Source organism: Loxodonta africana, chromosome 21 (genome assembly GCF_030014295.1).
Source record: "Loxodonta africana isolate mLoxAfr1 chromosome 21, mLoxAfr1.hap2, whole genome shotgun sequence".
Classification (NCBI taxonomy): Eukaryota; Metazoa; Chordata; class Mammalia; order Proboscidea; family Elephantidae; genus Loxodonta; species Loxodonta africana.
This window is the reverse complement of record NC_087362.1, coordinates 33,174,744-33,196,179: the sequence shown is the minus strand read 5'-3', so window position 1 is coordinate 33,196,179 and position 21,436 is coordinate 33,174,744. Positions and strand designations below refer to the sequence as shown.

The window sequence follows — 21,436 nt, the reverse complement described above, 5'->3', positions numbered from 1 at the left end:
AGAAAAGGACATCATGCTTGGTAAAGTAGAAAGTTAGCGAAAAAGAGGAAGACCTTCAACGAGATGGATTGACACAGCAGCTGCAACAACGGGCTCAAACATTGCAATTGTAAGGATGGTACAGGACCAGGCTGTTTTGTTCTGTTGTACGTAGGGTCACTACAAGTCATAACCGATTTGACAGCACCTGACAACAACGTGATCTAAAACATACTTCCCCCCCCCCCACTCTCCCTGGTAACCATCACTGAACATTGGTCTCTCTCTGTATTTCTATTCTTGTCTTCTTATAAAAGAGAAATTATGCAATATTTGTCCTTATATGCTTGACTTATTTCACTTAGGATTATGCTCTCTAGGTCCATGCATGTTACAATATGTCTTGTGGACTCATCATCATTATTCTTTATGGTTGCTTAGTATTCCATTGTATGTAAAAACCCAGAGTATGTGCCACAATTTACTTATCCATTCATCCTTTGATGAGCACATCGGCTGTTTCCATTTATTTGCTATTGTGAATAAAGCAGCAATGAACATGGTGTACATATGTCTGTTCATGTCATTATTTTTAGGGTATTTTTTTTATCTGGAGCCCTGGTGGTGAAGTGGTTAAAAGTTTGGCTGCCAACCAAAAGGTCGGCAGTTTGAGTCCACCAGCTGCTCCTTGGAAACCCTGTGGGATAGTTCTACTCTGTCCCATAGAATTGCTACGAGTCAGAATCAATTTGATGGCAGTGGGTTTTTTTTTTTTTTTTTTTTTTTTTTTGGTTTAGGGTATATACTATGAGTGGGATTTCTGGATCACAGAATACTTCTATTTCTAATTTTTTCAGAAACCACTATACAGCTTTCCACAGTGGTTTGGACATCACATTTAATGAAAGACATAGAAAGAAAGCAAGCATTTTCATTGGCAATTGCTAGAATCATGGATGAGTAAGAGCTGGTAAGCCTGGAGAATCTTGGGAGCCGTGATTTCAGAGAGTTCCAGGCTGTCATTTATCAAGCTTGTTCTGTAAACCCACCAAAACCCACTGCCATGGAGTCTGTTTCAACTCATAGCTACCCCATAGGGTTTCCAAGGCTGTAAATCTCTGTAGAAGCAGACTGCCTCATCTTTCTCCCATGAAGTGGCTGGTGGTTTTAAACTGTTGACTTTTCGATTAGCATCCAATTGCTTTAACCACTGTGCCACCAGTGCTCCTTAAACTTGTTCTATAGAGGCTCCATATCACAAGAACCAAGACAAAAGTTATAGTCAGAGAGACTTGTTTTAAGAACTTTGTCTTGCCAGAGATCATGAGATCATCAGAATCAAATCATGTCTCTCCCCTGCTTAAAATCCTCCAGTGGTCTCTCAGTGCTCTTGGGATCAAATCCTAACTCCTTACCGTGGTCTACCAGGGCAGAGATACCAGTACTGGCTTTGCCTGTTTCTCTAGCTTCACCTTCTTCTCTCACTCACCAATTTTCTGTTCCTTGAGCACGCCTAGGTAGCTGTGCCTCAGGGCCTTTGCACTGGTTGCACTTCCTGTCTGGAACATTGCTTTGCCAGATTTCCCCATGGCCAGATCCCTGTCATTCAGGCCACAACTCCAATATCACATCCTTATGAGGCCTTCCCTAACAATCTAATGGTCTTTTTTCCTCCTGGTCCCTAACATACTCACTCTGTCATATTACAGTTTCATTTTCTTCATAATAATATCAGAAATTACCTTACTTATTTGATAGCTTTTTTATTGTCTGTTCCCCCTCCTACCATTAATCACTGTCAAAGAGAAAAATTAGTAACAGACATCTTACTTTAAGATTTTTCCTTACCCGCAAAACCAAATTTCTAGCTGCCAGGCCAGAGACCACCTAGTATTCTGATATTAGTCATCTCAATAATAGGGGGAGGGCAGGGTTCACTCAATCATGTTAAGATTAGCTAATGGTTGATCTTCTATTCTTCTCCCACCTCTTCTCTTGATAAGCCTCATTGTAAAGAGCCTACTTCGAGCCATTTGCTTTTTTTTTAAATCAGAATGGTCACCCTGTATATGTGTGCGATAACTGCTCAGAATAAACCTTACATTTCAATTTCCTTGAGTTTTGATTATTTTTTACACCACTATATCAGTGGTGCCCAATACAGTAAATATTTGTTGAATGAATGATTTTTATGACAGTCAGACCTTTTCAAAGATGGAAAGGATTGCTGCTTTGGTAGATACTAAGTGTTCTTTTATAGAGAGTAAAGTGTACAATTTAGTGATTTTTAGTAACTTTACTGAGTGGTGTAGCCATCACCATAATCTAATTTCAGAACATTTTTATCACCCCAAAAGAAAATCATTAGTTACTCCCCATTCTTCTGTCCCCCAGCCCCCAGACACCACTAATCTACTTTCAGACTCTAAAAATTTGCCTTTTCTGTACATTTCGTATAAATGAAATTTTATCATATGTGTTCTTTTGTAATTGGCTTCTGTCACTCAGCATAATGTTTCCAGAGTTCATCCATGTCATGTCAGACCTTCGTTCCTTTTATTATAGAAGTTTCTAGTTATTGTGAAGTATGGAGAAAGGACAGCAGCGCCACAGACTGCCTCTGACTCCATCTGACATCTTAGAAATATGCTTTGGCCTTGGGGTGGGGCAGGCAAGTGGTAACACCACCGGGCATCCTTATGTGCTAAACTACAGACTTGATTTAAAATTTACCAGCTTCCTACTAATATCCTTTTTCTATTCCAGAATCCAATCCAGGGTGCCACGTTGCACTGAGTTTCCATGTGTCCTCAGTCCCCGCTGTCTCTCATTTTAGATACCTAGTTTAGAGTTTTGTTCATGGTCCTTATGTCATGTAGTATTATCATAGCCCTTACAATGAGAAGCAATCGAAGATAACATATATGCGTGAAGGTCCGTGTTGCACAAAAGAGGAAGAACCTTACCTAAGAAAAACCTGCTTTCATTCTTGGGAATAGTATGGGCTCATTCAGAGCCTGCTCTGCCTCTAAAAATTGGAAATGAGTGATCAAGACTCACATTATCATAGAAATCATTTCCAACAAAGGCTGAGTGAAGTGATAAATTGGGGACTTAAAAAAAAGGGATTTTTTTTTCCCCGCTCTTAATTACTGAATCTGTTTAGGAAAACGTGCCTGGTGTAGCTCTTGTCCCTCAGTGGCATCCTTTCCTAAACCGGGTGTGGGCTCAGACCTTCCTGGGCTTTACGTCGCAGCCAGGCATGACTCAGAGCAGATGACTCAGTGGTAGCAAAAATGACCAATGAGCTAGGGAAAAATGAGACTCCAGAACAGTGCAGCAAATGGCAAGTGGAAAATGCCAGAATAAACAAGTTTAGATAGCTGATGCTAAGCTGACATCCTGAGCTAGGGGACTTAGGGAACCTGGGAAACTAAGATGCAAAATGGGACCAGTAAAAAGGGATGGAAGCCTTGTGAGTAGAAGGAAACCAAATCAATGTCAAACCTAAGAACCCCTCTCCAACATTTTTAACATAACTAGGGGTGCTAGGGTACAGGGTACAAAGCAAGTAGGAAACCCATTAATAGAGTAAAACTAGTCTAATGCCCTCTTCTCTGTGAGGAGGCAGATTATGGGGAACTTCATTAAGCAGCAAGATCACTCTTAGAATCCCAAGGCTCAATTTGGATAATTAAAAAACACCTCATTTATCTGCTCTTGTAGGATAAGGAGGTAGACTGTGTAATCAAAATTTTAATGTAAGTAGAATTAACAAGACTCAGCTATCCTGGGGGAAGAAATAGCATCTCTGGCATAATCTTCTGCCCTCTCCCAAGGAATCGTTGTCTAGTGACCTAGAGCCAAGAACTGGCGGGGGGGCGGGGGGGGCTCCTACAATGTTCACATCACCTCTTAGGGCTATGCTTCCATCCTTGCTTACGTGCCAATCCATTCTTCACAGCAGCGAGGGTGTGGTACCTTTTCAAAATCTAATGGTGCCATTCCCCTGATTCAGACCCTCCAGAACTTTCCCATTGCTCTTAGGTTGAGACCCCCCAGCTCCTTAACTGGCCTGCAAGCCCTGCCCACGTTGCCTGGCCCCCAGCAGCCTTCCAGCCTCAGCCCTTCCTGTGTTCCCTTTTGCACACACCACTCAGCACAGCATCCTCGCCACTGCAGTCTCCGTCTGGGACCCTCATCCTCCAGGTCTGGGACTAACCGAGACATCGAGGTACCTCCTCCAGGTGAACTTCCCACTTGTTCAGGCTGATGGGAGCTTCCCACCTCCTCTCTCTGCAACCCAGAGCTGTCCAATAGAAATATAATGGGAGCCACATGTGTAACTTCAGATTTTCTATTGGCCACGTTAAACAAGTAAAGAAAGAGGTGAAATTAATTTGGGCAATATATTTTATTTTATTTTATTCAATGTATCTAAAATATTGTCATTTTATACCATTATGATGGTATAAAATCTTGGCAATCTACTGTGTATTTTACACTTAAACACATTTCAATTCCAATTTATCACATTTCAAGTGCTCCGTAGCCATGAATGTCAAGTGGCTATCATATCATATTATATAGGGCAGCTCTAATCCAAGATATAGTTTTATTTAATTCATATATTTGTGATGGACAGTAATGATTAATTTGTTTACTTCCTTGTTCTCCAACTAGAACATAACCTCCCAGAGGGCTGGCCTTTTGTTTGTCTCATTCACTGAGACAATGGCCTGCACACTATTTGTTGCTCAACTGTATTTGTCGATTGAACAAATGGGTGAACAAATGAAATACTCAACTCTCCACTTACCATCCTGCTGAGTAGACAGTGCCAAGTAGAACCTATTTTCATCAGGGAGTTTAATGTACAAGGTTCCCTATAACCAAAAGTATTAAGTGTTTCATATAGGGACTTATGATCAAAAGTCCATGATGGTAACTCTATTGGATTTATTTTTAGGTGACAATGGTATTAAAGAGGGCAGGGTTTTCAATAGGAAGCAGTTAATATCATTGGGATTCTTTTGGAGTTGTTGCTGCTCTGAGTTAATGTAGATCAAGAATTTTCACCTGGGGGTGATTGTGCTCCCCAGGGGACAGTTGACAGCATCTTGGGACATTTTTGGTTGTCACAACTGGGCGAGAGTGAGTAGAGGCCCAGGGATGCTGCTAAACATCCTACAATATACAGGACAGCCCTCACCACAGAGAACAACCTGTCCCCAAGCATTGCAGTGCTGCTGTTCAGAGCCCTGCTGTGGTCAGCATGGTTGTTCATCTACTCAGCCTTGCCCCTGATAAGGTCAGGAAGGTGACTCACCTCGGAAACTCGGCAGGTTCTGTGCAGCTCCGTCTTTTCATTCCCATCTTGCCTTCTCTCTTCCCTAGTTTAAATTCTGTTCCCCTGTACCTGTCATTTCTTTTCTGTAATGGACAGACCAAACAGGAGCTGCCTCCAGCCCAAGTATTTGAGATGAAAGAAAATAGGCTCTATTTTTAAACCATGGATTACAATTCTGCAGAGGAGGTTTGGCGAGAAGCCTCTGCCTTGAGACCGTGGATCAATATACTTAAAGCAGGCCTTTTAAAGCCATTTAGATGCCTTCAAAGCAAAACGACAGCAGAGCTCTGTTTCTTTCCACTTGCATTCAAACAAACATCTGCCAAATCCACCACCACTTACCACTTTTTAACAGACACCTCTTTATACTTCAAAGCAGTAATTAGTGTGGAGAATGATATGTATCCAAAAAACATAAGGGGATATGGCTCCCATATTATTGTGGGTGATAAAATGATTGATTACATAGATTTCAATTTTAAGGTTTTGGGGGAATGCTTCCAAAGAGAAACTGAAGTTATGCTAGACTTGGCAATACTTTTCTTTCTTGTCATCTCTCTGGCTAAGTCTGAATAAGTCTGAATTAGCTGTGTGTGGGGATATCAAACTACCTTATGCTGGCAACTTCATGCTAGCTGTTTTCTCTGCCTGGAACATCTCCCCTTCCATTGTCTGACTGTCAGACTCCTGTGTTCCCATTAGCATCTGCACCCTAGAATTATAACACTTGTCAGGTTGCTGTGATAATGGACTTACATCTTTCTCTAGATTGTGTTTGAGAAATGAGGGGCCATATCCCATTTATCTTTGTATCCCCACAACTTACCGCAGTTTCAGGTACATAGTAACCAAACCAAAACTAAACCAGTTGCCATCAAGTCGACCCTGATCCATGGCGACCTCACGTGTGTCAGAGTAGACAGCTCAATACAGTTTTCAGTGGTTGCTTTTTCGGAAGTAGATCTACAGGCTGTTCTCCTAAGGTGCCTCTGGGTGGATTCAAACTGCCAATTTTTTTGTTAATAGCAGCTTGTGCCACCAAGGGACTCTGCCTGGTATATGGTAGATTAGTAAACACCTGTCAGATGAATGACCTGAGCACAAGGAAGTAACACCTGTTCTTCCAAGTCATCATCCCCCTGTCCGAGGAGGGAGAAGTGCCCCAGAAGCAGTGGCCTGGTTCTTCAGCTAGTTATAAAACTCCAGGACGAGCACCAAGCAGGGAGATGACAGACAACTCCAGCAGCAGGTGTGGTCCTGCATGCTCATGCTTCTGTTTTACCCAGTTGGTGACATCGGGGGCAGATGGCGATGCTGTGTGAGCCCCCATGTGATTTTGCTGACCTGACTTCTCCCTGTCACTTGCCTGCTCTGGGTCTCAGTTTCCTCATCTGTAAAACTATTTCTATTAGTCTTTACCTTTTCACCTGCTATTCCTTCTCCCTGACCCTTTATTATCTGTCTGCCAAACCCCTGTTCCTCTTTTCAGAAGTCTTATCTAACCCTAAAATCTTTGAATTTTATTTCAGTAAAGCAGAAAGTATGGAATTTTTTAGTGCATAGCTATTTCCTCCCACTACTTTGTAAGCATCTACTTTATTCTTTCATGACTGAAGAAGAATTGACTGAGGAAGAATTGATGCCTTTGAATTGTGCTGTTGGCAAAGAATATTGAATATACCATGGACTTCCAGAAAAACGAACAAATCTGTCTTGGAAGAAGGTCAGCCAGAATCCTCCTTAAAGCGAGCATGGCGAGACTTCATCTTATGTACTTTGGATATGTCATCAGGAGGGACCACTCCCTGGAGAAAGACATCATGCTTGGTAAAGTAGAGCGTCAGCAAAAAAGAGGAAAACCCTCAATACAATGGATTGACGCAGTGGCTGCAACAGTGGGCTCAAACATAACAATGACTGTGAGCATGGCACAGGACTGGGTAGTGTTCTGTTGTACGTAAGGGCCGTTGTGAATTGGAACCCACTCGATGGTACCTAACAACAATGACAACAATTTTTTTTAACCATTCAGTTTTTTTCCATTTTTCCTGTAAACACTGAATAACTTTTATAAAACCTAGTGTTTCTTCTAATGAGCCCAGCCTGTTATCCAGTATCTGTTGTTAGTTGCTATAAGTTGGCTCCGACCCATGTATAACAGAAGGAAGCATTGCATGGTTCTGTACCATCTTCATGATCATTGGTATGTTTGAGCCCATTTTTGTGGCCGTCATGTCAGTCCATCTCATTGAGAGTTTCATTCACCTTCACTGGCTCACCACTTAACCAAACATGATGTCCTTCTTTAGCCACCAGTCCTCCTGATAACGTGTCCAAAGTAAGCAAGTCGAAGTCTTGGACGATACTCTGTGATCCATATGATTTTCATCGGCTTATTTTTGGAAGTAGATCACCAGGCTTTTCTTCCTAGTCTGCCTTTGTCTGGAAGCTCCACTGAAACATGTCCAATGTGGGTGACCCTGCTGGCATTCAAAATACCGGTGGCATAGCTTGCAGTATCACAGCAACATGCAAGCCACCACAGTATGACAAATTGAAAAACAGATGGTGGAAATACTAGTATAGGGAGTACTAGCCCCCCAGTCTACCACAGCTATTTGGGGTGGCCTTATTAAAAGTTTTTTTTTTTTTTATTCATACCCCCATATCAGCAAACGGTTACCTGTGTGCATCATAGCAAGGTTATGGAGTCAAACTCTGCTTTTATCTCGATTCGTCCATTGTAACTCAGTAGCTTTAAACAAGCTATTTAACTTTTCTGAGCCTTAAAGTTTCTTCAACCATAAGACGGAGCTAATAACAGACCAACCTCATATGTCACTGTGAAAATTATTAGTATATGGCATTAGCTTAGTGCCTGGTGTGTGGTGAGCATGCAATGGATGTTAGCTATAATTATTATTTAATTATTAAAGAGTATTAAATAATAGTAATAATTAGCATTTGTGGAAAAGAACAACCCCGACCAGCTTGGCTTTCTCCTACCATTATCATGAACCGAAGCAACTGGCTTTGACTTGCTGTAGAGAGTTTGATATGATGCACTGCAGTAGCACTCAGGTGTGACAGGATGTCTCATGAGGTTACCTGAAAGATAGAAGCAATGACATGTTTGAGGTGTCTGAAAGTTCCGTCCTTTTATTCAGATAAGAAATTTTTAATAGACTTTGCTTTTTAGAACAATTTTAGGTTTACCAAAAATTGTGAATACGGAGATTTCCATACACCTCCTTCCCCCTGCACATTGTTTTCTCTAATTGTGGTTCATCATTTCTAAAAAATGTACCACAGGAATGTACAATGTTAATATTATTTTTTAAGGTGAGCAAATTTTTAGAAAAAAATGTGACCGTGTATTCTGTAATGGATGGTATAATCATCTATAAAATACTTAATAAGGTGACCTGTCATTTCACATCCCAGACTACTCTGTAGTATAGCCAATGCCCTGCCATTAGGGTCAGCGTATTCTGTTTCTCTGTCTCTCTTTCTCTCTTTCTGTCTCTCTGATCATTGGAACAACCTAGCAAATATGGTCTGATCAAAGCACTTGGTAAAATGCACTTTCCTCCATGTTGTGGTTTGGGGGAATTTGAGTCCAAAAACAATATTTAAACCTCTTACATTAAAGCCTGTGAATGTGGAATAGAATTTTAGGAAAATATTTACATTTCTTCAAATAAAGAAGGCAGCAGTGAGGAAACTGGGGCAAATCATTCCAGGAAAACACAAACAAAAGCCAGAGAGGGAGTTGAATACTAGAGCTGGGCGTCAGACTTATTTGCAGTCTTGGCCGAGAGCCATTTGCCCCGTGTCTGTAGTCCCAGCTCCACGTCCCATGGTGGGTGGAGGCTTGTGATGGGCTGAGACACTGAGGGGAGGAGGATGTGATCCTGCCCTTCTACCTGTCACGTTGCCACAAACACATGACATGCTGCTCTGTGTGACGTGTGGTTGGTTTTCTGTTCTGTTCTTTGGTGAGAGTGTTTTGCTCTTTGCTGGTTTAGGTGACATATAATTGTTTGAAATGCTTTACCTGATCCTTCATGCCTTTTAAAGTTTCCTCATCTTTGTTTCATAAAAACCACAATGAGCCAGAAAGAAGCCTTTGGTCAGAAGTCATGTCTCTTTTCTTTGCAGTCACTCATTAAGTTCTTTGTGGCCTGGTGCTTTTGTTCCTATCGATAGTGAGGAAATTGAATCAGTGATACCAGTTTGGAAGGGAGGGGAGGTGAACCAGTACCTGGACTTCACGTGCAAGGGTTGTGCACCTCCGGGAAAGGAAGATGTAGTCTCCTGTATCACCCAGTGCAGGTCACCACCTTCAGAGAAGTGACTCAGAAATCACACCCCTCCCTACAGGCCTCCAAGAGAAAAGGCTTTGACTGCAGTTACTTTCTTTGTGGTAGAATGAGACCCCTACTTTCCCAACAACTCTGGAAACATTCTCTATCCTTCTACCACCAAGTAATGCTTCTTTAAAAAAAATAAATAAAAAGTATCTATCCCTAGTAATTATTGATCTGTAACAATAATTTATCTTTCTAGACAGTTCTGTGGCACAAAAGAGTAGATGGAACTACCTGTAGAGTAGGAGGAAATATTTGGGAATCACATATCTGATAAGTGTTTAATACCCAGAATATATAAAGAACTCCTGCAACTCACAACCAAAAGACAAGCAACCCAATCAGAAAATAGGGAAAGGACTTGAATAGGCAGTTCAACAGAAAAGATATACAAATGGTCAATAAGCACATGAAAAGATGCTCCAAGTTATTAGTCATTAGAAAAATGCAAATCAAAACCAAAATGAGTACCACACCCACTAGGATGGCTATTGTCAGAAAAACGGAAAATAGCAAGTGTTAGTGAGGAAATGGAGAAATTGGAACCCTCATATATTGCTGGAAGAAATGTAAAATTGTGCAGTTCCTTGGAAAACAGTGGAAACCCTGGTGGCATAGTGGTTAAGCGCTGGTGGTTAACCAAAAAAAGGTCGGCAGTTTGAATCCACCAGGTGCTCCTTGGAAACCCTATGGGGCAGTTCTACTCTGTCCTATAAAGTTGTTATGAGTCGGAATCAACTGCGTGGCAATGGGTTTGGTTAAATGGGTATGGAAAGCAGTTAAACAGAGAATTATCATATGACCCAGCAATTCTATTCCTGGGTATATACCCGAAAGAGTTGAAAGCAGGAACACAAACAGACACATGTACACCAAAGTTCATTCCAGCATTAGTCACAACAGCCAAAAGGTAGAAACAACCCAAGTGTCCATCAAGAGATGATGGATACACAAAATGTGGTATATCCATACAATGGATTTTTATTCAGCCAAAAAGAGAAATGAAGTTCTGGTACATTCTATGACATAGGTGAGCCCTGAAAACATTATGCTGAGTGAAACAAGTCAGACACAAAAGGACAAATATTGTCTGATTCCACTTATATGAAATATCTAGAATAGGCAAATGCATAGAGACCAAAGTTTATCAGTGGTTATCAGGGGCCGAGGAGAAAGGAGGAGTCATTGCTTAGTGGGCTCTGAGTTTCTTTTAAGAGTGATTTTTTAAAAAAAATTGGAAATAGTGCTGATGGTTGCACAATATGGTAAGTGTAATTAATGCCACTGACCATCCACATAAAAATAGTTGAAATGACATATTTCACCACAATAAAAAAAAAAAAGAGTAGATGGAGAGGGAGGGGCAAAGAGCTACTCCACACACCTACCTAGTCCTTAGCCCTGCTCCATCTCAACAGAGTGAGCACTGTTCTTCCTGGGGGAAAGTGAGTCCTGATATTTGATACTTAAGCAGAGGCCCGATGACCTTGCTTTAAGAATGTAACAGAGAAGTCCCCGAATTGGGTTCCACTTTCAAGGTTTGGAGATGCTAAGGCACCATCAGCCTGTCATACAGTGATGGAGCCTGTCCTGTGTGTGTTGGCCCCCATGGTCCAGCTCCTGCTGGTCATGTGCACGCTCTCAGACCAGCACTCAACTTGCGGTGTCTACTGAGCTCCTCTGAGTGACCTACTTGATCCTTACATCTAGCCCGGACTTTGGTTCTCATCTCAGTCTCCTGGTTGTGCTCCTTACGGGGAAGGCAGATTAAGGCAGAGGTAAGGCCCATCACAAAGTGGCATCCACCTAAGGAGGGATCAAATAGAAAATGGTGGCAGGTTGTAGGCAGTTTTGTTGCATCCATCTGAAAGTGAGCCAGGTGCTGCATTTCATATTGACACGCTCTAACTCTCAGATTGCGGAGCTGCTTTTTACTCGAGCTACTTTTTACTTTGGTCTTTGGTTAGTTGTGTACTGGACCTTCTGGTTCTGCAGGTACCTGAGGCCCACATTTCTCCAGGTCCTGGTTGGTAGGAATCATTTCTGTGAATTTCTTTCTCGTTGAATCTGTCTTGTCTGTGTTTTACTTCACCATGCAGTTGTCCCTCTTACATGTGGGTATTCTTTTAGCAGTTTACCACTGTCTTAGTCATCTAGTGCCGCTATAACAGAAATACCACAAGTGGATGCCCTTAACAAAGAGAAATTTATTCTCTCACAGTCTAGGACGCTGGAAGTCTGAATTCAGGGTACTAGCTCCAGGGGAAGGCTTCTCTCTGTGTGGGGTTTGGGGGAAAGTCCTGTCATCAATCTTGCCCAGTGAGGAGCTCCTCAGCGCAGGGACCCCAGGTCCAAAGGATGCATTATTCTACTGGCTCTTATTTCTTGGTGGTATGAGGTCCCCATGTGTCTCTACTCACTTTTATCTCAAAAGATATTGATTTAAGACACAACCTAAACTTGTAGATTGAGTCCTCTTCCATTAGCACAACTGCCTGTAATCCTGCTTCATTAACATCACAGAGGTAGGATTTACAACACATAGGAAAATCTCGTCAAATGGCAAACTGGTGGACAGTCACGCAATACTGGGAATCACAGCCTAGGCCATGTTGACAGATATTTTGGGGGAATACAATTCAATCCATGACACTCACCCTGTTTAGTTTTTAAAAAACCGAAAAACTTACTTGATCAAGATTACTGTCTACACGCGCAACACTTTCCTCCATGTAGACAGAAGATGAGAAATAACAAGAATTAAGGACTCTGGTGTTGTAAGCCCCCAAATTCTTCTACCTCCTTGGCCACATAATCTGATCCTCAGCCCTATCTGGTAAGAATTGGTGTGTTTAGCCCCATGGAGGCCCTTCTACCCTCTCCTAATAATTTCTAAATACTCTTTGTCTACCAGAATCTTGATTGTAATCAAGAAACAATTGATTTCCCAAGGGAGTGGCTGTTGGTGAGTAAGCTGAAGAAGAGGGACGTCCCCCTGTAGGCGGGTGCCATTCTCAGAGGTTGGCTGATGACAGATATTGAGGTGCCTGACTTGGTTGCCCCATCCTCGAGGGACCCAAGTTCAGAACCTGCTTGGCAGGAAGAGTGCACGGCTCAGCAAGCTTGGCAGCACAGGAAAATTGGGACCTGGAGAAATGTGGGCATCAGGTACCTGCAGAACCAGGAGGTCCAGGACACAGGCTGCACTGGGTGACGTGGTGAAGGCCAGCCGTGGAGCCGAGGAGTATGGGTGTACTAGACCCCCTCCTTTTTTTTTAAGGGAAGGAAACTACCATTTACTTAGCACCTACTATGTGCTGAGCACTCGGCTGGCTCCTTCTATCTCTTCCTACTTTTTAACTTGACACAGTGAAATTAACCTTTTTTTTAAGTAGAGTTCTATGAATTTTAAAGTATATATTAATTCTTGTAACCACCACCACGTTCAATCAGGAAACTGGACATTTCCATCACCCCTAAAACTCCCTCATGCTGACGCTTTGTAGCTACACCCTCCCTTCATCCCTCGCCCCTGGCAACCACTGATCTCCATCTTTTGGAGAATGTCATAGACATGGAATCCTACTGACATTTGGGAATAATTTCTTTCACTCGGTATAATGCATTTGAGATTCATCCAAGGTGTTACAGGTAGTAGTATTTTATTGCCAAGTAGTATTTTGGGTTTTTTTGTTTGTTTTAATATTCGTGGTATGCTTTTGCCACAGTTTGTTTATCCATTTGCTTGTCGAAGGATATTTGGGTTGTGTCCAGTTTTTGGCAATTATGAATACAGTTCCTATAAACATTTGGGTACAGATTTTTGTGTGGAGATAAATTTTTATTTCTCTTGGGTGCATACTTAAGGGCAGGATTGCTGGGTTGTATGGTTAGTGTATGTTTGTACACTTTATAAGAGAATTTCCAAATCTGCCATGCAGAAATCTACATCATTTATGTAGATATTCAGCCCTTCAGGAAGTGAAGCATAGCTCCCCACTCCTTAAGTGTGGGCTATACATAGTGACTTTCTTCCAAAGAGTACAATATGGAAGAGAGGAAAAACAGTAACTTTACAGCAGAGAAACCTGACAAATGCCACCTCATCCAGGTGATCCAGGTTAGCATCAACAGCGATTTCCTTTTTCCCACCTTTACATATATGCCCTTGCATGGTTAAAAGGGAGGCTCTCGCACTCACTCAGGCAGGTTGAAGTGAATGGTTGGACTCTAATCAAATGAGCTATCCTCCTCTCCACCAGGAGTATTAGGAAAGTATACACGGAGATGTGCAGAAAGATTTGAGGGTAAAGAGTTTAATCTAAGACATCAAGTGTTTGTGTCCAGGTAGTCATCAATGTGTATAGCCTCATGCTGCAGGATCTAGGCTTAATAAAAAAGTTACTCTTAAAGCAGGTCTCTCTCTCTCTCTCGAATAAAGCAAAACTTTCATTGCAAGAATAATTCTTGGCTTTGGTAAGACTTTCTGAATTAACGGACAGTTGATATTACCAACTATATATCATTGACTATCCACTTATACATGTTGACACTGATAAAAACAATCTGAAAAGGTTAAAGCAGAACTTTTGAAGTGACCAGCTTCTCCAAGGGCCTCTAATAGTGATGTGATCTTTCGTCCTGTTAATTCATGTACTGAATATTCATTCTTCAAATTCCTAATATTAATAATATTTAAATTTTGTATAGTACTTGTTAAGGATTGAATTGTGTCCCCCCAAAATATGTGTTGTAAATCCTAACCTCTATAGGAATGGGTACTGGAGCCTTGGTGGTGCAGTGGTTAAAAGCTTTGGCTGCTAAGCAAAAGGTTGGCACTTTGAATCCACCAGCCACTCCTTGGAAACCCTGTAAGGGAGTTCTACTCTGTCCTATAGGGTTACTATGAATAGGAATCTAGTCAATGGCAAGGGATTATAGGAATAGGTTGTCTTTGTTATGTTAATAATAGGATTAGTGTAGGGTATGTTTTAGGTCAATCTCTTGAGATATGAAAGAGATTAAACAAGCAAATGAGAGAAGCAGAGATGGAAGAGAGATGCCAAGCTACGTGAAGATTGCCCAGGAGCAGAAGCTCAGAAGAGACAAGGACCTTTCCCCAGAGCCAACAGAGAGAGAAGGCCTTTCTCTAGAGTCGGTGCCCTGAATTTGGACTTCTAGCCCCCTTAACTGTGAGAAAATAAATTTGTTTGTTAAAGCCACCCACGTGTGGTATTTCTATTACAGCCTGACTATATAACTTAGATAGTACTTTACCTGTTTATCAATTTTTTTTCATTAGCTTGTTTGATCCTTATAGCAACAGTGTGAGGCAGATGGGATAGGTACAGCATTGGCCTATATTATTTTTATATAGCTGTAATCACAGTGAATGTATAATTTTACATATTGATTTTTCATTTAACAAAGCATTTTTTCATGATGTAATGTCATCATTACTCTGCATAGTATTTCAGCGATGTATCAGAACTTTAGTAACCACTCTATTATTAAGCATTTAGGTATTGAATGTGTTTTGCTGTTATTTTAACCGTGTTTTGGGTTATTTTCCTCGGTAGACTTAAAATACATTGTTAAACATATTTCAACAACATTAGGGAGGATTTCAAAAGACCACAAATTGCTCACAGAAAACACTACCATAGCACAATATCTGTTTTCAAATTTCTGCAGGTTGAGGAGAGTTTGGATTGGCCAGGGGATTTAGGCAGAGGGAGTTGTGTGGTGTGTGCGTGTGTGGGGGTGGGGAATGAAGAAAGCGTTAGCAAAGGGACGGAGAGAGTGTGTTTGTGTGAATGTGAGGAAGCGCACCTGATTAAAGCAGAGGTTCTGTCTTGAAGAAACTACCAACCAAGTGCTTCTGTGAGGTGGCTTCTGTACCATGGCAGCGTCCCTGCTGCACTCGGCCGCTGGAGAGAGCTGCAGGGGTGTGCAACTGAGGAGTGCCCTGACCGCCAGCCAGAGATGGTGGGTTTCCTGGCTCAGCAGTGATGGACATAAGAGGTTTTTAAGCAGAGGCCTCCATGCAGCGTGCCGGGTGGTCCCTGTGTCCAGGAGGATTCGTCCAGTCTTTTCTCCCACACAGATGCAGATGTCCTCTGCTCACAGCTCTTTGCTTTGGCCCTTCACTGGGCCAGTGGGAGCAGAGCCTCATGCCTGAGGAAAGGGGACGTTTGTTCAGTTCCATCCTAAGCTCTCTTGGGTTCTTGGGAGAAGGAACAAGTCCTAAGTCTTTGAGGGAGCCTATCTCCATCCCAGGGGTTGCGGCAATATCCATTCATTTCACCAAATCACCCAAAAGTATAATAGAAGGCCTAGCCAGCCTGTATCCAAACTGGATCCAGCTGTCCCTGAATTATTAGCTGCGCCAATATTTTATTGAAGAAGTACAGCTGCTCACCAAGGGAGGAATGTGCTTTGTGGTAAATTTTAGCATTTGGTTATAGTGGAACCAAATTAGGTTAATGGTAAAAATTAATGGAAAGCAGCTGTCACCAAATTCTACCTCACTGCCTGAAACTAGAAGGCTGAACAGTTCACTCAGGAATTACCTGCAATAAATTGAGCATTGGTAAGGCACAAAGGGTGGGAATGCACAAAATGTGCATCTAGGTGCCTGTGTGAGGTGACTTTTGGTTTGGGACGTAGGGTAGCTTTTGAAAAGCTAAGGCATCTGAAAGACTTAGACTGTGGAAGGGCTGTTACTTTATAAATCACGGTATTTCTTTTCCTTCCTCCCTAATCCACTAGAACTAATTGAACCCCTGGATCCTTCTGTTTTCGGCAGCACAGTGAAATTGGATTTGCTCTGGAGTCTGCTGGTGCTGCCACTGTATCCAGGGAGGGGGAGTCACTAGATGGTATGCTCTGTGAGCCTGAGAATTTGTCTCTTCCTCTGTGGTGTCCCAGCACTTAGCACAGTGCCTGGCCCAGCACAGTGGGTTCAAACTGACCCAGTGAAGTCACGGTTTTGTGAGGTAGTCTCTGTGGAGAACTTAACTCATCTTATTCTCTCTGTCAGGACTAGCAAATGGTCCCTTATCTCTTTTCCTTGTGAACTAGTGTGTTTTAGACATTTCCTTCTTCCTGGAGGAAGAATAGGAGTTATCTCTCGATATAACCATTATGATAGTTGCAGTGGGGGAAAACCTGCATTAAGCTTCATAAATGTTATCTCAGAATGGAAAGAAGCCAACCCAAGAGGTCATCTAGTTTGATGCCCTCTGCTTGTTGATAACCTGTTAACAAGCAGATGCCTGCTTTCTGTTTATGGCTTTGCTAAAAAGGAGACTCGTGGGACCATCGTGGTTGGTAGAGACCACCTTGGCTGTGGCTTCACCTCGACTCTGGTGCTACATGGAACAATCTAGTCCTTCTTTCACACGACAGCTCCTCACACACTTGAAGATTGTTGTCTGGTCTCCCCAGGTTATTTATCCCCAAGTAAGTCCTTGGGTGGTACAAGCAGCTAATGCCCTCAGCTGCTACCCAAAAGGTTGGAGGTTCACACCCACCTCGGGGCACCTCAGAAGAAAAGCCTGGCAACCCGCTCCTGGAAAAACCGGCCATTGAAAATCCTATGGAGCACAGTGCTATTCTGACATACGTGTGGTCACCATGAGTTGGAATCAGCTCGATGGCAACTGATTTGGTTTTTTAAAATTCCTGCAACTGTTGCCAATGTGACGCCAGTACTAGACTCCCTAACAAAGTTGGTGGGTATCTCTCTCTTTCTCTCTCTTTTTTTTTTTTTTGTACTCTGAAATTCTCAATAGTTCTCTTTTTTTTTTTAAGTCTTACAAGCATTTATAAAATTAAAATGCCTTTGTAAGTTTCTTATTTTTTCTAAAATGAAGAATCCTAATGGGTTGTCGTTTTGGACTTAACAATTGAGGTCATAATGAGGGTAGATTCTAGGACGTCGTTACTCATAGCCTTGCTGCCGTAAGAGAAGTTGATCATTCCCTCAAGGTGTGGAATTCAACGTGGTGCCTTAGGAGCCATGTGACGAGCAGAAACAGAGGTGTGTGAAACCATCTCCCTTGTTTCGGCTCCGTTATTTCTGTCAATGTATCCTAAGGTCAACTTAGAGTGTTTTTTTTGTTGTTGTTGCCAGTGTCAAACACAGTGACTCGGAGCGAGTGTAATGTCAACTGATAAGCTGTCTTCTCATATTGTGTTTGTGTAGCTTTGGATCAAATGTCAGACTCCCTCACTAGTCATTGATGAGTTATTTGTGGGCAGAAGCCATATGGCCATCACCTCTGTGCTTACACACCTGCCGGGAATGTGGAACGGCTTAGCTAATGCCCAGCAGATGAAAGTATTTCGTATTCAGAGGCGTCTTTCAGACTCAGCCCATCATCCCTGTCTGCCAGAGTCTTGATGGCTCCCCTTTGTGTCATCTGCAAGTTAATTGTCTGCTCAGCTTTATGTTCTGCACATCCCCTATCAATATGTTACTTGCATTCAGATCCCAGTAATCAATAAAGGAGTTGGATAGAACCAAGAGACATCTTTCCAGATTGACTCTGGGTAAGGTGGTTCAATCACCACATTTCACTGAATCCTACCTGCATGCTCATTTGTGGTCTTATTCTTCCTACCAGGTGTCTGCTTTTTTTTTTTTTTTTAATAATTTTTATTGAGCTTTAAGTGAACTTTTACAAATCAAGTCAGTCTGTCACATATAAGCTTATATACACCTTACTCCATACTCCCACCTACTCTCCCCCTAATGAGTCAGCCTGCTCCCTCCTTCCAGTCTCTCCTTTCATGACAATTTTGCCAGTTTCTAACCCTCTCTACCCTCCTGTCTCCCTTCCAGACAGGAGATGCCAGCACAGTCTCAAGTGTCCACCTGATACAAATAGCTCACTCTTCATCAGCATCTCTCTCCAACCCATTGTCCAGTCCCTTGCATGTCTGATGAGTTGTCTTCAGGAATGGTTCCTGTCCTGGGCCAACAGAAGGTTTGGGGACCATGACTGCCGGGATTCCTCTAGTCTCAGTCAGACCATTAAGTCTGGTCTTTTTATGAGAATTTGGGGTCTGCATCCCACTGATCTCCTACTCCCTCAGGGGTTCTCTGTTGTGCTCCCTGTCAGGGCAGTCACTGGTTGTGGCCGGGCACCATCTAGTTCTTCTGGTCTCAGGATGATGTAGGTCTCTGGTTCATGTGGCCCTTTCTGTCTCTTGGGCTCATAGTTATCGTGTGACCTTGGTGTTCTTCATTCTCCTTTGATCCAGGTGGGTTGAGACCAATTGATGCATCTTAGATGGCCGCGGTGTCTGTTTTTGAAGACTGGGTCTTTGAGTTCCTCTTCTTTGTATAATGCTTTGCACACAGTACCTACACAGAAAGCAGATTTGTTTGTTTAGTTGACCAGTTGAATGAGTTTTTGTTTTACCTCCTGGATCATATTGAGTCCTTTGAGATCCAGAATGGTGTTCTGTCTCTCTTGCAGCCTGGCAGAATGGTTTATACTAGGTGCTTATGCATTTTATCGGTTCAAAGGTTGATGAATGATCCTGTAGCTTTTTCTCCTTTTGGTTATAAAGTAAGTTGGCAGCGGCCCATTCATTTGACAGTCTTTCTGAAGTGGCTTTCTCTCTTAACAAGCACAGAGGGCAGTGGGAGGAAGTGTGCAGCGGTGATTAAACCCTGGTGGGCTCGATGACTTTGCAGACTAATTCGGGGATAAAGGAAACAGCAAAGCAAATGCTGCCTGCTGCTGGGTGGAAGTGACCTTTTAACCCTAATCTGTGGGTTTTCAACAACAGCAAGCATTCACTGAGCATCTGTCACTCACTGTTCTAGCTCGTCATGAAGAAAACAGACTCCAGACCCACAGCGAACTTGTATCTTCCTAAAATCATTAATCATGGGCCACGAGGTGGCACAGTCAACTAAAATAGAGTCACCCAGACATTCAAAAATCAGGATGTTCCTGAGAAGCTCTCCATTGTATAGCATTGCCTCTTTCAGGCCAGCTGCCAGTAAGTAGGCCAACCTGTGTAGGACCCAGGTGTGCCTGGAGGAATAGGGTGGAGATGCTGCCCTCCTGCCCTCCTCATCTGTGACCTCTGTATTTTTCCCTCTTCAGTGGGCAATGCTCCCCACTGGAGTAGCCCCTGGAGTCCGGGTGGGGCAGTGGTTAAGTGCTGGGCTGTTAACCAAAAAGTCAGAGTTGTAACCCACCAGTCTGCTTCCGTAAAAAGATTGCAGCCTTGGAAACCCCATGAGGTAGTTTTACTCTGCCCTGTAGGGCTTTTTAAAAAGGTTTTGATTGTCGCCCCTGCAGATCTTATCCAAGATGCTGCTTCCACAGTCTGCATCTGAAAATGCAAGTCAACCTCTTAAGCTTTCACAGCAGAATGACTGTTCTCCTCCTGGTAGCTGCAGTCCAACAGCCCGTGGGTCTCGTGGGTCTTACTGTGGCTATTGAATCAGACTGTTGGCACCGACCGCAGGCACTCTGCAGAGGATTCAACCACGAATCATCTGTGATCGAGTGCTTGCCAAAAGCCCTTCCCAGACATCTGGTACTTGGAGGGAGACTCTATTGTGCGTATATTAACTAGCCGTGTCTCAGGTTTGTAAAGTTCCATCCCTACACCAAGTGAGGATCTCATCATCACATAGTAGCGTGCTCCAGCCAGACGAGTACCTGTAACCGGATTGATTTCATGTAGGCCTTCAGGTTTTTGGGGGGTCAGTTGAAGAAATGTTTTAACTTGTCTGAAACTTTACAGAAACTTGTTACAAGAGACCTTTTTCATTACAATAATCAGTGTCTTCATAAAAGGACCTTCTTGACAAATCCATTTCTAAATTCAGTGGCTGGAAAGAGTCACTCTGCAGATGAATTTGTCAGAATGAAAAGAATCTTATAACCCAGCATGTAGTCCCCATTTTCCTTTGGCTGCCAGGAAACTCAATTAAATTCATTGTCCTACCGATGTAAAGGGTTTATTTGATTCCACTGGCAGCCTCTTGCTCTGTGTGTTGCCCTGGGTCCATGTTAGCTGGATATATATCTATGTCTGAACAGCTGCCTGAATGCAGCTGACCTCTAAAAGGATATTGGTGACATTTCCTCTTTCTTGATAGGTAATTCATTCATTGGAATGACTATTGCCTCATGGTTCCAAACGGCCCAGAATTCTTTCTCGGTTCCAAAGCAAAGCCAGTTACCACCCAGCCAGAAAGGGATGAGCAGACGGATTTGTTAGGAGCTTTAGGGTTGAGCTAATCTGTCTGACAGGCAGGTGAAAGCCCTTGTTGTGGTCTCAAAGTACAAGAGGCCCTGAGCGACAGGAGGTGCATTTTCTCTTACCGCTCTGCTCTGATGGCTGCAGTCTGTGGGATTACAGCTCAAGCACTGTAGGACCAGGGCTTGTGGCAGCTCCAGGGGCCTCACCACACCATACTCAGGGTACTCACAGCCTGAGCCCAGGGAAAGAGGCAGGAGACTTTAAGGGGTAGAATTGAGTGTGTTGAAAAAATGCAGATGGGAGCCACAGGGCTCCACTTCTGAGGCTAATTACTTGTGGCAGGCTGGGGGATTCATGTTCCCAGGCTCAGAGGCTCTGCCAACACAGAAGCTGGTCCTTGGGGAGGCGGATGAGGGTTCTGTGGTCCCTTGTTAAGTCAAGTTTCATCATTCTGGTTCGAAGCAGTATATTTCCTCATGGGAAGATTGCATTTAGCAGC

At 42.9% G+C, this 21,436-nt stretch overlaps 1 protein-coding gene across 7 annotated transcripts in view; it reads left to right on the top strand.

The window, feature by feature from the left end:
- The window catches only part of KIAA0513 (KIAA0513 ortholog), a 110,392-nt gene that overhangs the window by 17,561 nt on the left and 71,395 nt on the right, over positions 1–21,436 (top strand). Inside the window, exon 1 of one of the 7 annotated variants that reach the window (XM_064273716.1) lies at positions 4,027–4,226. The exons of the other annotated variants lie outside the window; for them this stretch is intronic. The gene's annotated coding sequence lies outside the window, so the exon portion shown is untranslated. Of the gene's footprint in view, positions 1–4,026; positions 4,227–21,436 lie in introns of those variants that run through there. 7 annotated transcript variants of the gene reach the window in all.